The sequence below is a fragment of the Ptiloglossa arizonensis genome, chromosome 8 (assembly GCF_051014685.1).
Source record: "Ptiloglossa arizonensis isolate GNS036 chromosome 8, iyPtiAriz1_principal, whole genome shotgun sequence".
Taxonomy (NCBI): Eukaryota; Metazoa; Arthropoda; class Insecta; order Hymenoptera; family Colletidae; genus Ptiloglossa; species Ptiloglossa arizonensis.
The window spans coordinates 15,024,581-15,041,856 of NC_135055.1; the positions used below are offsets into that span (position 1 = coordinate 15,024,581).

At 41.5% G+C, this 17,276-nt stretch overlaps 1 protein-coding gene across 1 annotated transcript in view; it reads left to right on the forward strand.

The window, feature by feature from the left end:
* Window positions 1–3,665: 3,665 nt before the first annotated feature.
* The window catches only part of LOC143150431 (mannosyl-oligosaccharide 1,2-alpha-mannosidase IB-like), a 126,545-nt gene continuing 112,934 nt past the window's right edge, over window positions 3,666–17,276 (forward strand). The window contains exon 1 of the mRNA XM_076318700.1: window positions 3,666–4,770. The gene's annotated coding sequence lies outside the window, so the exon portion shown is untranslated. The remainder of the gene's footprint in view (window positions 4,771–17,276) is intronic.

Here is a 17,276-nt window from a genome sequence, read left to right on the forward strand (position 1 = left end):
TAACCGCCCGATGCTTTGGAATAAACGTAAATCAATTTCTGGAATAATTTCGATCGTGTACACTCAAGTTTGTAATCAAATAAAACTAATTTCTTAACGAAATACTCGTAAACTATTCCCATTCTCTAAATGAGAATAGTTTTCTGATTGGAGCAATTGGAGCAATAATCTCACTTCAAATACGTTTAACAATGAAACACGTTTACGAATCTTGAGGAGTTAAAAAATCAGTAACGTCTATTAGTTGGCTCGAATCGATCGGATTAAATTTATAAGAGTATTCCTTCAACGGTTCGCATACTTTGTAGCGGTGTATCGCACGGAATAAGTTAACGTTTTGATAAATACTTGCAATCTATTCAAAAAAAAAAAAAAAAAAAACGACGTCACTTCCCGGCTGATTTAATTGTAGCCGTAATTTCTCGAGAAATCAATTTGACGCAAGTGTTAATACATACGGAACGTTGTACAAGTATTTTACGTTCCGTTTCGATAAAATAATCTTTATCGTTGCGTTGGTGTATACCTTGAGAAGACAGGTTATCGTTTCGCTTAATTTAAAATCGCTGTGCCTTAATTAAAAAAAAACACACACACACACGCACACGCGCACGCATACTTTGAGCTAACCCAGCTATCAGTTGAAGATTCGCCAGCGCGAAGAGTTAATTTGCTTACACTTTCCCGCCTATCCTTCGTGCGGATTTAAACCGAAGGGAGACCAGTTCGACCGCGAGAGCCAGCGTGAAACAAGAGCAAATTATGTCGCAGCCTCGAGTTAGTTAGCATATCAATAACGTTGCCGGGGTTCGATAACCGGCGACATTCGGCTCTCGAAAACACGTTGTCTTACTATCAGTATGCTCCGAACACACCGCGCTGAATGCCGCACTCCAATTTACCTGAATGTAAATTCGAAGTTTGACCGCTGGCTGCTTTCGCGACCGAACGTAAATTGGACGGTGACCTGGCAAACCGTGTCGAAGTTCGTCGACCGATCTTTGCGTGTCCTCGACACTTAAACATCGATGAAAAATGTCCCACAGTGTCTACCCAGACGTCGAATGTCGATTAAAGTTTACCACTGTTCGAATAGGGTACGCTATAGAGGAACCAGGATATTAGATGGAAACAGTCCATTCTGTACCAATGGAACAGAAAACGATCCAAGAGAATCCAATCGATTAATTATTTAGTCAGTGTTTGAGATATACATAAGATCAATTGCTTAATCATTGTTTAAGGTATGTGTAATAGGGACTGATATTTTCTACTGCTCGAGTAGAACAAGCTGGAGTACTTAGGGTATTTTCCATTGCTCGAGTAGGACACTCCAGGATACTAAAATACTGTTGAAATGGGTAGGACCAAAAATGGTCACAGAGGATTCAATAGATTAATTAGAGAAAATTTGGGTACGTTACTTGAGAACATTGTATGGGCTAATGTGCAGTAAATTATTGGTAGATTTATCATTACAGAATATAATTGAGTTCAAGTTGCTATTTCTATTATTTTATCCAGATTATTCGGTCTATAGAAAAATGGCTTTCCAGGATTTGTTTCTAGCAAGAAACATTTAGCGTAGTAGATGATTCGTAGAATTACTCTTTGAGTGCTGATGAATTAATTACACCAAAAGACTCGCGAGTTTCTTTCAATTTTCGGTTATCCAATTGCGTTAACAAGTTCATTTTTGTAGGATCTACCCAAGGTCCGTGTAACTCGGACTGTTGAACAAATGTTTGATATCCTATCGCGAGATCCAAGAACCACACGACAAATTGCTGTAGCGTGCTCTTATATCATGGTAGACGAAGAACCCTTTGGGTACTTCTTTTCACGTATCGTGTATGACGGAACTTTCACTCCACTTCATTGTTCATTAGCTGATCGGAGACCAGTTAGCTAGTTCGCAGTTGCATTGCAGGCTTACGTCATGGTATGATTCAGAATGCGCCAAGAATTTTCGAACATGTTTAACAATGAAAACTGGTCTCCTTGTTTACAAAGAGACGAATAATTTGAAAAGAATACGTTCGCAGAGCCATGTTTCTGCAGCGTTTGTTCGTTATCGTGTAATTTGCATAATGTTTGCAAAATTCGATCAGACATTTTAGAAACACTCCGTGTACTTTGTTGTTTCGTATGTATACATATATACCGTTTCATGGTTAAACGAAGTTGACACTAGTTTGGACGCATTATCGAGAATTTTGCAGCAAAGTCAGGTTAGGTTCGATGCTTGAGCAACAAGTTAGGTGCGATGAATTATATCAGCATTCAATAAATGGATGGTCGTGATTTCCTATTATCTTTCACCTGCATTCATACGAATTGACAATCGTAAATAATTTTATTTGCAATGCGATTAAAATCTATTGGAAATATTTTAAATCGAGTCTACTTGTAGGAGTTATCTTGAAATGAACCGAGATGCACACGAGTTAATTAACTTTGACATTTTTTTGTTTACATTTGTAAATGTTACTACATTTGTAGACGTAATATAGCATATACGTTTGCATATATTTAAAATAAATGTATAGCATATATTTGGATACAGTAAAATAGTGACCTTTGAGTCACTTGAAAACGGGAATTATTGTAATATTTGTAAGGGCTCTGGGACCACCGTGTATCTACGTAGGGACGGAACGAATCGGTCGAAATCATTTTCCCAAGTGCAGATGACACTGGAGACTTCTACTTTTACGTAATTCCAGCGTCTTCTGTGTTAGAGCCAGAATGTGCCTGGAGGTTTGCACAGTGAAACAAGCGTGGCGCGAGGAGAGTAACGGTGGGGATAGTAGCCTTGAGCGGGCAATTACTTCTGTCACGACTATGCTTACTATTTCACCGTGGAGAATCTTGAATTGCACGTGGAGCAAGGAAACACGTGGCATGATTATGAGAGTATCGTACCACGTTCACTGTCTATTTGCCCGTGTATGATTCACGATAGTTCTGACTCAAGGGCACACGAGCCGTGCACGGGTCAAAATGGTCTTGACTTGATCTATAATTCGTTGTTCTGCTTCATAATATTCTCGCGAAGATGAATAAAAAAAATATATATGCGTACGTAATGCGAGTCTCTCTCGTTGGTTGTTTTATCTCTCTCGTTCTCAATGTATCTACCCCGCATTCAAGTGACTCGTCGGTATCAATTTTCTTACTCGACGACAAAAATTGCCGCAATGCATCCAAGGGAAAATCATTCGAAAGTTTCTCTACAAAAAGATCATTCGGTTCGAGGAACGTATTCGTTCTTAAACCTACCCCGTATTCAAGCGACACACGGATCCCAATATTCCCACTCCGCGGCAAAAATTGTCGTAACGCATTCGAGAGATGGAGCAAAAGTTTCTCTGTGAAAAAAAATCATTCGAGGAATGACACACACGTTCCTCCGTTGCATCAAAAAATTACGATCCAGTTAACTCGTAACGAAGTTCGCGTACGCTTCGGTAGCCAGTGGGCGAACAGTGTCGGGTCTCCGCGTGTTCCACCACGTCGGACGGTCGGAGTCGTATTGCGCGCGGCTGCGGGCCGACGGCGGACCGAAGAAGCGGTTCGTGGCGACTCGGGCGCGCTCGGGTTGGCACGAGTCGCGGCGCCGTGGAGCGAAGTCGTTCGACTCGAGTCGTGTGTGCGGCCGCAGTCACTCGTGGAATCCTGAGTCGTGTCAGTGCTTCGGCGGACGCGATCGCGTGCGCGAGTGTGTCGTTCAGTAGCGTCGGTTTCATCGCACGGGCAAGAGAACGTGGAATCGCGTGCTTCCGGTGAATGGACTGTGCTCTTTGTCGTTGGTACACGAGCCGAGTGACGAACAAGGGCACGATTTGGAGGAGTCCCGACACGCCGTTCATAGTTACGACCACGCGGCGGCTTCACGGAAGAACGATTCGTCCCCGATTTTCGGTTTTGGAGTGACGAGCTCGCGGGAGCCACTGACAACGATACAGGCGTTCCTCGAGTTTCCCAAGCTGCGCGCGGTGCAGCATCGACGACATTCCATCGGTGCGAGCTCGATCGAAAAGCAAATCGGCGACCTTGCACTCGACGGGTTTAACTACCGAATTTCACGTCGAAGGAGTCACCACTGGGCGGTCCGCGACCTTGTCGACGAACGACGTTAAACTCCCACCGGCTCGAAAGTCTCGACTACCGTTCACTCGGCTCGGTGATCTCAACCACGATCGTCCCCAAGTGGTCGTCAACTCTCGTTCACTCGCTCCTTCCAACGGATCATCGGAATCTCGCGCACTCCGTGGCTCCGAGACACGTGTTCGTAGTTTCACGCCGCCCGAAACCTATCACTGCCAAACAGTACAAGATTCCGTGCACGCTGCTGCGTCAGAGACTCTACGTTGTATGCAGCACTTCCGTGGTCCTCTATGTCCCCGCGTTCAACGAACAGGTTACTCTTGCTGCGTTGACAAAAACCTCACGCACGGTCTTCGGTGAAGAGCTCGTTGGAAGTCGTGCGTAGCTGAGGGCCTGTGAAAAATCCGTGAAAATATTCGAGAGAAAGAAAGAGAGAGAGAGAGAGAGAACTCATTGTACCGCGAGTGTGTGTGTCGACGGTCGTCGTTCGATAAAACGCATCGCTGTGTGCCGCGGAGTGAAAAACGCGCTTGGTGGGATGATAATTGGCAGTGGCGATCGGTGCGGTTAATTAAGGTCTTCGTTTGATGGGAGCGTCGTCGAAAACATCGAAGACCAGGATGGTGAAAAGGAGCGGATAGAAGAGTCTCGTGATATCAGGTAATGCTGCTTTTCTTTATTCCCTTTTAACGCGTGCTTACACAGTCGTTTTTTTCTTTTTTTTTTTCGTTTCTTGCTTTTTCCGCGCGCGCGGTGCGTCGTTAATGAGTTCGACTCGCTTTCTTGTACCGAGGCCAGCGAGCCTCGCTGTACATTGTGTGTTCGTCCACTCCGCCGGGGGAAATTGAAAATCCGCGTGTCTTTCGACCGGTGTACGCTACCGGATCGTTGAATTGAAAATCGATCGATTCTTTTCCCTGTTTCGACGTTGTTTTTCTTTTTTTTTCGTTTTTTTTTACTATCTCTTTTCCACCGACGAGTCGCGGATACGATTCCGCAGGAAAGTTGATTGTAGGCTCGACGAGAGATAACACGGGTAATTTGTTGTTCGTTTGTGTTGTGCAACGATGTTTGAATCGGAACGATGGGCGGAGATACGGATAACGCGATTCTTCGCGCGGTATCTTTTTGGGAAAAGTATTACACGAAATGAAAAATAATGTCGCGTCTGAATTTTTCAACGCGTGAGGAACAATGGTGAATATACTTCAAAACGTTTCTCGTTGAAACGAATTGTGTTATTGATAAAAAAATTACATTCGAAACACAACGGTGAGATTGGTATCGGTTGCTCCCGTTGTCACGTGCCTGCGTATTTTTGTTTAAACGAACCGTCGCGAGGGAAGTGTAACAAGAAACGAAAGGTAACTTGTAAATGTATTAACGTTTCTCGTGAAAAATAAATTACACAATTACACGTACATTTACGCTGTTCCGTGAAGGAACAAATTCTTCAAGGATGTAAAAATACTTTAGAATCGTTTCTATCGGGTGGCCAATTGAATAATTGAACTCGAAGACTCGCGAATTCGTTATTTTTGATGCTATCTAAATCTGACAGATACGGTCGTTGTACGGTACAAGGACAAAGAGGTCACATTGGTATTACTTTTCATGCGCAATATATTCCCAAATGGAGGGAACAAATTTCCGCTCAGGAAATGCTCTTTGCGATTTAAGTTACGTATACGTTGCGTCGAGGAAATGTTTCGAAAAATAGATACACTGTTAAGATACTTCGGTATCTTATCGACGTAACGATCGAAAGGACGAAATTCGTATATTTATGCGCCTTATAATATGTACTTACAGACCGATTTATCTTCGTTTTGATTTCGTATCACGCAATCTGAATTAATGGACAAGGGGGTGGGGAGATACGCTGCGATTGGGTGGTTGATCACAATCGACGTCGTCTTCAATCTTCTTCCTTTTTGCGGCCAATGAAGAAGATTAAGCTTCAAGATTTTATCGTTGTATTATCATAGAAATTACGCCGCGTCTCATAGAAGTGCGATATTAAATAGATACATCGCGGTACGTTGACAACAATCGTTTCGAATATGGAAGCGGTGGTTAATTTCAATTTGTTCGATAAATCCGATAAAGGAACGAGGGAATACGTGTTGCGATAACAATACCGAGTACAGATGTTAAACGTTTTTTAAAAGTTACACGTAATTCCGAATATACAAGGAATATATTTCGTGTGTTACGCGATTTGTAAATTTTCCGTAGACGTTGATTATGCAGGAAAATTCCCAATGAAACCGCATTGTTGCGTTACATCGACAAAGTCTCCAACGTATCATCGATATCACATAAGCGGGAAAATATTTTTTTATTCATTCAAGTACATCGTGTGATCGATAACCTAACCGATTCCGTGCTGTTATTATTTAACTTCACGAAGATAAGTATTTCATTTATCAGCCGAATCGTCACCTGTTGCGAACAAGACGAATTTTATTTTCAGTAACAGATATATCGGACGTCGCGATAACTCTTATTGATTTTCGAGCATCGACCGATATTTTACTCGCAAGTGTACATTATTCGCTCAAGGTGCCATGATTAATTATTCGTAGAACTCGTCTACTCGGTGCTTTCTGTATTTTACACTTAATTTGATATTTAGCTCCGAACAAAGTACAGTACAAATACGCGAAAGTGTCACCTTTGATAAATCGAAATCGACGTTCGCTGATATTTATATAAATCTACGATTATCTCGTATCAGTTTCGTCGAGTAATTAAGAGATTAAATAGGCTATCTTTGGACGAAGTGTATTTTTACCCATATGTTTGACCGAGTCCCAGTTTTATTTGACCAGTCACGACGATTCATTCGATCAATTTAAGGTTGATAAAAGATCTCCGTAAAATATCACGGATCAAGATTTCCTCATTATTCTTCTCGAAATCTCATTTCGCCGGGCGAAATGGTAGAAAACTCCGAAAGGCAATCGAGCAACAATTTCATTCCACGTTCGTGACATAACCTTACAGATTCGTCCGACGTGTCATCTGTTAAACGATGTCGACCGCTATGAAGCAGTTGTCTCGAAACATTGCGTACTCCGTCTTCGGCTTGTCGTTGAACCGGATTAAGTTGTAATTTCAAATCGTGCGAACCTCCGTGAAGTCGTCCGTAAGAATTTTACCACAGAGTGTAACCAACTGTACGAAAGTACATACACTCCACGGAAAAGAAATAGCTACGATTCGAAGAGCTTCCAACCTTGGTATTGTGTTCCATCGACTGAACCTCTTCAAGGATACGGACACGTACCCGAATGTATACTTTTCAAGCAAATTTAAACATGGAAACGACCACTTGAAATGCGAATAAATATACGCGTAATTAAATTCCTCAATGATGTAACACGACGTCGTGGCAAGTCTGATGGATCTCGTGGGTCGACGTTAGTTCGAAATAAAATGATTTGTCAAATGGAGAATTCGCGTTAATTCCTGCACAGTGGGAAATCAAAACACGCACGAAGTCTCTAGGTACGTGTCATTTCTTTTTAAATAAACGTTTCGACCTTCAGATTGGATCTTCTTCGATATAAATGATCATCTTTGTCTGAAAAAGTCCTCGTCGTGTAACCGTGAGTCGACGTTCACTTCATTTCTTTCGTATCTGTGACTTAATTCTTCTTGCCTGATATTAATCGTTGTGTAATTTTTCTCTTTGGACGCGTAATCATTTATATCGGACGAGGACCCGAACGCAAGGTCGAAACTTTTATTAGAAAAAATAATTGGTCCCCTAAGAGGATAAAGGGTTTTCCTAGAAGGGGATGTGGGCCGACGGACAGGTTCCTCGAAGATCGACGCGATAAAGCTACGATACGAAATACTTGCCACGAGATCTTGAACGTCAAACGCAAAAGCTTAGCTAGTTATTCAGGACAGGTATATTCCACAATTATAGCTAGTCATGCAGAATAAGTACATTCCACTACCATAGATAGATATCCAGTATAGCTACATTCGATTATTATACCTAGTTATGCAGGATAGATACATTTCAATCTTACAGCTACATTCCACTATTGTAACTACTTATCAAAAATAGCTACATTTTGCTACTATACCTCTTTATCTAGAATAGCTATGTTTCACTATTGTAGTCACTTATCCAGGATAGCTGCATTCCACTATTGTAGCTACTTATCAAAAATAGCTACATTTTGCTACTATACCTATTTATCCAGGATAGCTATGTTTCACTATTGTAGTTACTTATCCGGGATAGCTACATTCGATTATTATAGCTAGATATCCGGAACAGATACATTTCAATCTTATAGCTACATTCCACTATTGTAGCTATTTATCAAAAATAGCTACATTTCGCTACTATACCAATTTATCCAGGATAGCTAAATTCCACTATGATAGCTACTCACCCAAGCCAGGTCTATTCAATCGGACACAAAGCAAGGAAGAACGGATGAAAAAATTAGTTTTCGTGTCTCTAAATCATGTCGTCTCGAATCTTCGGAATCTCCGCTTCCGAGAACCTCCTCTGTGAAGTATTTGTTGGACGCAGAGAGTAGGGTACCGGTTGGTGAAGTCGACGAACTCGAAGAAGGTTGACCAAGGCCGTTTGGGTCTATTTATAGCGAGCCGGTAACGAGGTAGACATTTGCCGGGAATCGTATTTTCGTAGATCCTCGAAGAATGCTCGCGAGGGAGAGCCCGATCGCCTCAGGAGTCCTGAATTATTTTAGCAACGCCTCTGGCGAGCGTGTGCCTACTCGGTGGCTAAGAGGGACGTCGGTTTATCGGAGACACGGGTTCTTATCACCAGACCGTACCAGTACGCGCAATAGTTCGAGGAAATGGGCGTTGATGAGCTATGGACGATAAGTCGAATCAAAGTTCATCGAAGTTCGCGTATACAGAGATTAATGCGCGTAGAAGAATCACTATTGGACACTTTGGGTACTATTAGAGAAACTGTGCGAAAAATATCGCCTAGGTGAACGTACAATATTAAAGACATCTTTGTTTCTTTAAAAAAATGCGTGCTAGGATTTTTGGCAATTTACCTTCGTAAATAAATAATATATAATGGTGTATAATTTAATGTATTATTTGTTTCGGTAAATTGGATCAATAGTTTCTGCAGAGGTTTCTATATATGTTATTCGTATACGAATGGTGTGCTTTGAGAAATGATACGATAATTGAAACATTAGTGTCTTTTCTGCGAGCATAGCAACGAACTCGAATAAAACGTTGTCTTGATATGTAAAATTGATTTTAGAAAAAAGAAATTTTTATACAAGTATCGGTTCGATCCAATGGCAGGCTCACCTGAAAGGGAATTTAAAGTATTACAGATTTTAACTGTATCAATCTGGATAAAGTAATTAATTTTTGTCGCAACTACTCGCGATTAAATTTGCACACGAGGAGTGAATTTATAACCGATCTTTCTTTGATTTAACATCACGCGATACGATGCGATAAAATTATTTTCATTTTAGCGGTTCGTAGATTTACACGTATCCGCGGATGTCGCACGTGTCAAGCGATTGGAACGTTTTATTGGTCACTCAATTAATTACACTTTACGCTTGCATTGTCACCGGATAATGCAACATGTGCGCGAATAACGTTCTCCTTTATGCAACCGCGCGTAGAGAGTTTCTGTAATTAATCCGACGATAATTCATTCGCGGACAACTTGCAAATATCGGTGCGACTTCCCACGGCGTATAGAGTTAATGAATTATTAACGATTAAGTCGAGTACCATTTTTACCGTCATCGTTTTTTTTCATTCAATAGAAAACTTAGGTGCCTCTTTCAAAATAATAGGAAAATTGAAGATAGGCGAAGACCTTTGAAAACCCTTATTAATATTTATTTTCCCCAAAAGAGAACCAAAATTTGTTTCACGGTTAAATATTTATTACTCATGCGTTTCTATCGAAAGCAAAAATTACACATTTGAAAAAGAATCTGTTAAATACATCACGTACAACGTTTTCCAAAAAATAGTTTAGAAATTATTCGGTTTACGATTCGGTTATTATTCTCCAAAAATTGTTCACGATTTCTCCCTTCCTCGTAGCTGTTCGAAGTCGAGACTCTGCGCATGTAATGCGAGTCTCTCTCGCTGTTACTCGATCTCGCTCCCACTTCCTCTCTTGAGCGATTTCCGGCCTAGATTCTGTCGCACGGTAGCAAAAATGACTAGAATGCATTCCAGACAAAATTTCAACCGTTCTCCACCATTATTATTATTTCCTTTCATGGATCTTAAAACAAATTAAACAAAAACAATCGATCAAACAAGGTTGTACTATATAATTACCCACCGGTCGGATACAAATGTACTGTAAAATTTCGATTTTAAGTTGGAAATATTTAATTCGATCCAATTTTGAAGAATTGGGAGTCTGGTTTCGTAAACCAAATAATTTCTAAACTGTATTTTGGAAAACGTGTGCATACAGCAGACTTCCTCTGAAATGTAATTTTCCCTTTCAGCAAAAACGCACGAATACGTACATAACCGTTCACCAATTAGGCCACCTTGCGCAACGATCTTTATTTCTCTGAAAAAAAAAAAAAAAAAAAAAAACAAGCGCCGAAAAATTTTACCGCCCATTTCGCAAACATTGTCCTGTCGCGTTGGTTCACGGTTGGCGACGAAAACGCCACGTTTATCGGTCTCGCGCTCTCGTCGTCGAATTCCAACGAAACGGTCGTTACTTTGCATTTCGTCGTTGTAAACAACGGAATAAAATTTTCGACGCTCGTTCGACGGGCACGTCGTTCGATTCGGGAAATAACGCGTTTCCCTGAGCCGCGTTGCAGTTTTACGCGTTCCGGCGCGGTATTCCGAACGAATCGATGATTAAACGACAATTCGTCGACTTTTTCGATGCTGTGTAAATTCTTCGAGACGATTTCGTCGTCCTCGAGACGATTTCGTAGTCTCTGAGACGATTTGATCCTCTTTGAGACGATTCGGTCCTCCTCGAGACGATCTCGTCGTCTTCGACGCGATCGTATCTCGATCCGCGTTTGTTCTTCGTCTTCTCCCTTTCCTTGTTAACACCAGAACAACCAAAGAGATCGTTCGACCATTTTTGAATTTCTTTTTAACGTTACTCGATCGTTAACCCGTTAACACATTTCTGTCACGTAATATTCGGTGACAATTCTTCAAACGGAATACTAATTACATCAATTCGTCTTTTCCCCTTTTAATTTCAAAGATACCTTCAAAGTCCGGTGAAAGTAAGAATAGGTTCTCCTTCGTTGGTTTTCAGCGTTAATAAAATCGCGCCCGGGCGCGGATAAGTGTTTTTCATCCGTCGTACGCAAGCTTCGCACGGTTTCCGCGGAATATCGGCTTCCTCGTCTCGGCTCGCCGATATTTGACACTTTTACGCGAGAAGCATCGCCGCGTGGATTCCTTTTTCGCGGGGCAGCATCGCGACGAGTAATTCGAGAACCAAACCGGTTCGTTCTTATGAAATTTCTCGATGCCGTAAGCCCTCTCGGCATTCCTGAGTGAAACGTGTAACGCTGCTTTTCATTGAATCTCTTCGCGGCCCGTCGGGTAAACTGCCTGCGCACTTGCGCAGAATCAGGCTCGCTTTACGTGGAAGCGATTAAGTATGCCGTGAGAAAGGTGCGCGGAGTTCTGTTTCGGTGCACGGGCCCCCAGGAGAACTCATTTCTCTGGATAAATAAATTTCACGGTGTGCTCGGCGATATTTTGCGCCGCGGGGTAAAACGACGCGACGAAACTCGCTAACGCGAAGATATTGTACGCTCGACCCCTCTATAACGCGTACTGGCTGCCGTCGAAACTACACGGTCCATCCGAACAGACGAGATACCAATGTTTTTCACTTTCTCACTTTTTACAGCCCATTTAAATTCGATTGGTGGATTTATCGCGGCTAATTTCTTTTTTTTTTTTTTTTTCCGTCGTGGTATTCGAAGCACTGAAAACTGTCTGCATTCGATCGGTACGTTCGTTGTGCACCGAGTGCACCGCGAAGCTACGATTACGGTTAATCTATTATTAGATTGCACACAAAGTATCGGTTTTCATTCAGAGGTTCAGAGACACGTAACCGTTTTAACGCTCGATGTATTCGATTGAAGTAACTTCCACGTTATATTTTATATTTTTCCATGCGATCTAGTAACATCCTAGGTTGGTAACAATCAGAGATTCCGAGAAACTGGAAACTTTTCGGACGGTCCGTTTGCCGATTTTTTACTACACATTTATAATTTGTAGTTTATGGGGTTAAACATTGAATTTTTAATTTTAGATTGTTTTTCCACGAGTTGCTTCAACTTGAACTTAAACATGAATAATTAAATATCTTTATTATACATTGCACGTAATACGGTTATCTGCCTTTCTTCTTCTACATATTCAACTTTCAAATGCATATGGATGCAGAACTGGAATATATTTGTTTTTCATTTATGTGGCCGTTATTAGCCGCTATCAACGTGTTTCTCATCCAGTATTGTATTTCTGCGACGTATTATCGTCGATTTTAATTTATTTCCCCAGCCAATGTCTGTTTACTGTGACCAAAATAATTTTGTCAATTTTATCTGCAACTATCAAAAAAAAAAAAAAAATATACCGAGTATCTGTCTTCCAATAGACAAATTTGGTATTGTTCGAATCTTTTGTTCGAAATGGTACCTTCTTGGCACTCCACATCCTTCCTCGAATCGTTCGATTCAAAAATATACAATATCTACAAACAACAAATTCTTCAAAAAAACTTCACCACGATATCTCACTCAACGTACACATCTCTCGTCAATTTACACGATTTTTAAGTCACGTAACAACCACCAGTCGCATCCACCAATTTATCGCGACCTTCGTCGCGTCAATTCGTCCATAAGCAATCTTTCCATCCGCCACCTATAGAAACAAAAGCGATCTCGCGTGTGGAAACGCGGAAGTCAAAATCGCACCGTTTGGCGCAAAATTGTTCGAGAAGAAAAGAGACGCTGAAAAAGGCACTAGAAAGGGGAGGAGAGGAAGCGAGAGGGGGATAGAAGAAAAAAAGAACGCGAAATCGCATCTATCAATCGCGACCTTCGTCACTTCAATTCGTCCATAAGCAATCTTTCCATCCGCCACCTATAGAAACAAAAGCGGTCTCGGGTGTGGAAACGCGGAAGTCAAAATCGCACCGTTTGGCGCAAAATTGTTCGAGAAGAAAAGAGACGCTTAAAAAGGCATTAAAAAGTGGGAGAGGGCAAGCGGGAGGGCGATAGAAAGAGAAAAGAAAAAAAAAAGAACGCGAAATCGTAGGATCGTAAATTTGCCAGCTCGCAAGCTCCAAAGTGGACCGTGGCGGAGAAAAAGGGAGTGGGGAGGAAAAGAATGGAGGAAAACGTCGCGTTAAATGGTAACCCTGGCAGAGCTCGAGGCTGCCGCTTGGCCATATTCTATGCACGTACAAATTCACGAACAAGATAGCCGCGGCGTGGATCCAGACGTGACACGGTGGACGGAGTGGGGGGGATAGGTAGGTAGGTAGGATGATACGAGGGTGCTCTACATTATGCAACGGGCCTTTTAAAACTGTATACATTGAAAAAGTTCCAGACACGGTGAGCCAGTCCGAAAATTTAAATTGCGCCCTCGTGCAGCGTCGCGTGCAACTTTATGCCCTCCCTGCCTCTTTCTACGTTTCTTTCGAGTGTCCGCCTCACCCCCCCTCGTCCGTTCTCTTTGTCACCGGGCGTGCCTGTCTTTTTCCCGCGTTCTCCCCCCCACCTACGGCGGTTTCCACTAACACGTGCACGCGCACGCGTACACGCACACGCGGCCACGTTTCCTACCCCCTTTCTTGCCCCTCGTTTCTTTCTTGTTTATTTATCGTTTTTCGTTCTGGTTCTTTCCACCGTTCCACTCACGGGCACCGGTGCTCGCGCGCGCGCGCGCGCGACTCGTGTATTTTTCCGCGGGTAGCCCCGAGCTCGAAATTTAAGGAATTATCGCTGGAGTTACTCGAGCTTGTTTTTTTTTTAGGTGCATAAAATATTGTACGAACGAGAAAGTTCTTTTACAGTTTTATTCTGTCTCTTTCTCGTGGGGAGAACCCCGCTGTTACTTAACCTCGTGGGGTATCCGGTATAAATAAATACATATCCGCGTTAATATCGATTTTATCGAAAATTGTCACAGGATCGAAAAACTTGGAAATTTAATTTGCAATAATTGTATCTCTGTACAATTTTACGATAGAAGCAACGTTTAAGCGATTATTGTTCCTTTTACTCCATTTCGGGTAACCTTTTCGCAGGCTACTTAACCTCGTGGGGCATTCGATATAAGTAAGTGAATATCTGCGTTAATGTCGATCCTACTAAAAATTGTCATAGAATCGAAAAGCTTGGGAATTTAATTTACAGTAATATTATTCCTACACAATTTCACGATAGAAGCTACGCTTAAAGAAATATTCTATATTTTACGATTCTCGTACACCCCTCGACTGCACGTTCCTTTTACTCGATTTCGTTCGACGTTTTTTCAGTAAGGTTTAATAATCGACTCGATGAACTTGCTTCGTCGGTGCGATAGTTCGTCACGGACTAATTACAACAGCGTTTAATATCGACATTGATAATCTGAATACGTTTCGACGCGCCGGATAATCCGCGACGTTCCTCGGTGACATTCGCCGAGTTATCGACGTAAATCGATAGCTTTGAACTTTCTTTCACTGACATTTCATGCTAATTGCGACGAGGCAGAACCCCGTACGATACTAAAAGTGAAAGGTGCTTCGATTGTGCCCGAATCGGAACGGAATCCGAAACGTGAAAGGTCTGACTCGGTCTGCGCGCCTGAAATAACACATCCCTGCTCCGCTATGAATATTCCTCGCATACTTCGCGATAGGTACTATCTCTTTTCCATGCTCGTTCGTATCTCCTCTCCGCCGTGACTACGATACCGGTATCGTTCGCTGTAAAATACTTTTCGATCGTTTGCAATTAAATTGAAAATTGAATTCTCCATCGAAACGAGCGAAATCGTTACGGAATAACTCGTTCGACTCGGAGAATCTATCGCAAGTACAAAAATATCGCAATAGTGCTGCACCAATGGGATTAGCAACCATCGCGCTACTCGCCAAAGACACAACTCGTCGAATCTCTCGCGAGACAAATTGCGGAAAATATATTAGGGATTTAAGAAAGAAAAGAACTGCAATTACCGTGCGTCTGTAATATTGAAGAACAAATATGAGTTTGTGGTAAGTATTGTTCGAAGTGTGAGTAAAAAATTAAAAAAGAAAAAAACATTGCAATTACCGAGCGTTCGTAGCTTTGAAGAAGAAAAATGAATTTGTAAATACTGTTTAAAATGTAAGTTTGTTGTACGGAATAAACGTTTATTACTATACAGAAGTAACGCGTGTTCAGTAATACAGTAACCGAACTTGAAATATATAAATAATCGCTAATAAATGAAAGAAATTCGTAAAGGAACACCAGTTATCGATCATGGGTGTCCGGCACGTCTGATACGAACATTTCGAGAAACTCGTTCCAACAGAATTATTAATTTCTGTCGTGCATAAGCGAGGGAAATCTTGTCATGGAGCCTATTTGTGCAATAATGTAATTTTCTTGCTAGACTAAAAAGCGTGACAGTTATTGTGAAACGAAGTCCGAGATAATGGGAAATTAATCTTTTGTGCGGACTATCTAGCGCAGACGGAAATACGGTTCAAGTTCGTGTCAAAAGTTCAAACGGACGTATCTCAATTATTAGAGAAAAAAATCTTTCTCTCTCTCTCTCTCTCTCTCTGTGTGTATTTGTGCGTAACGTTATTGCACAAAAGTTAATTTCGATCGATTCCTGCTTTTTTAATTAATACTTCTAGAACGTTTAACTTCGAATTTCGCGATACGAAACGCATTTTCAATTATAATTCGATTATTTTCTTTTTAATTCGCGAACGTGAATATTCGACCCGCTATGGAATTTAATATTCAGATTTATCAACCGGTCAAAAAGACTGGCTCCAACTGTTTTCATAATAAAACGTGCTTTCAATTCCCTAGCATATTTTTCTATTCTACGCATATGATCAATTTCATAAATTCCTCTTTTTCCTCGTGGATTGTTTTTTTTCTTTTCTTTTTTTAGACACATATGAGGTACACCTTAATATTCAGAAATCTGTCGATAGTTTTAGTTTTTATCACCTTGATAATGTACAGTTGATACACACATTCATTATGTATCCTGCAATGTGCAATCGTTTCGGACTGACGCGATTTCGTGTTCGAATCTAAAAAAAATACGGAATCTCGCGTTATCAAAAAACGTATAATTTCGATGGAATTGTACAAAACGCGCAATAATTCCATTTGCGATACGAAAAATGATATATAAACGTCGTAGTTTTACGAGTCGTCCGAACGAAGTAAAACGAATTCCCGATTCGGTGGTAATAATCTGGCCGAGTAAGTAGATGAGAAGTTTCTTATTATTATCACGGTACTCATAGACAGCGGTCGCATAATGATGTTCGCGATTACGATCAAACTGAGCGCAACCTGCTTTAAAATCGCGTGCAAACTTCTCTTTCGTTAACTTTTCGCGAGTAATTTAGCTCGGCGTGGTTTTATTCGATTTCCTCACGGCTCTTTTCTCGGTCTCCTTTGCATCTACGGCGTTTCGTGCATTATGCAGCCGGGCTGCTTCGATAGTTGCAATCAAAGGGGGCCAAGATGGAGGACACCCGCTCGTTTCGCGAACCATCATCGAGGCGAGCGTCCCGAGCGTGATAAATATTTTCCGCTTCGGCTCGAGCGTTACGAGGATCCGTCAAACTGGTTCTTCGAAAGAGAGAAAGAAAGGAACAAATGGAAAATGTGCAATGGTTATTCCCAGAAGTTCCTAATGTTATCGTTAAAACGTGCCCGAGCGCGCAGCTACTGCCATCGGCATATTAATTGCACGATATTAAAAGGTAGTAAAATGGAGAAGATGTTCTCAGAAGGAATACTTCGTTGGTGATTTTTATCAGTGATTCTTGGCGATAAATTTATCCTTGATTCGTCATTTTTTCCTTTTCTTTTTCTTTCTTCTTTTTATTTATATACCCAGAGTCGCGTTCA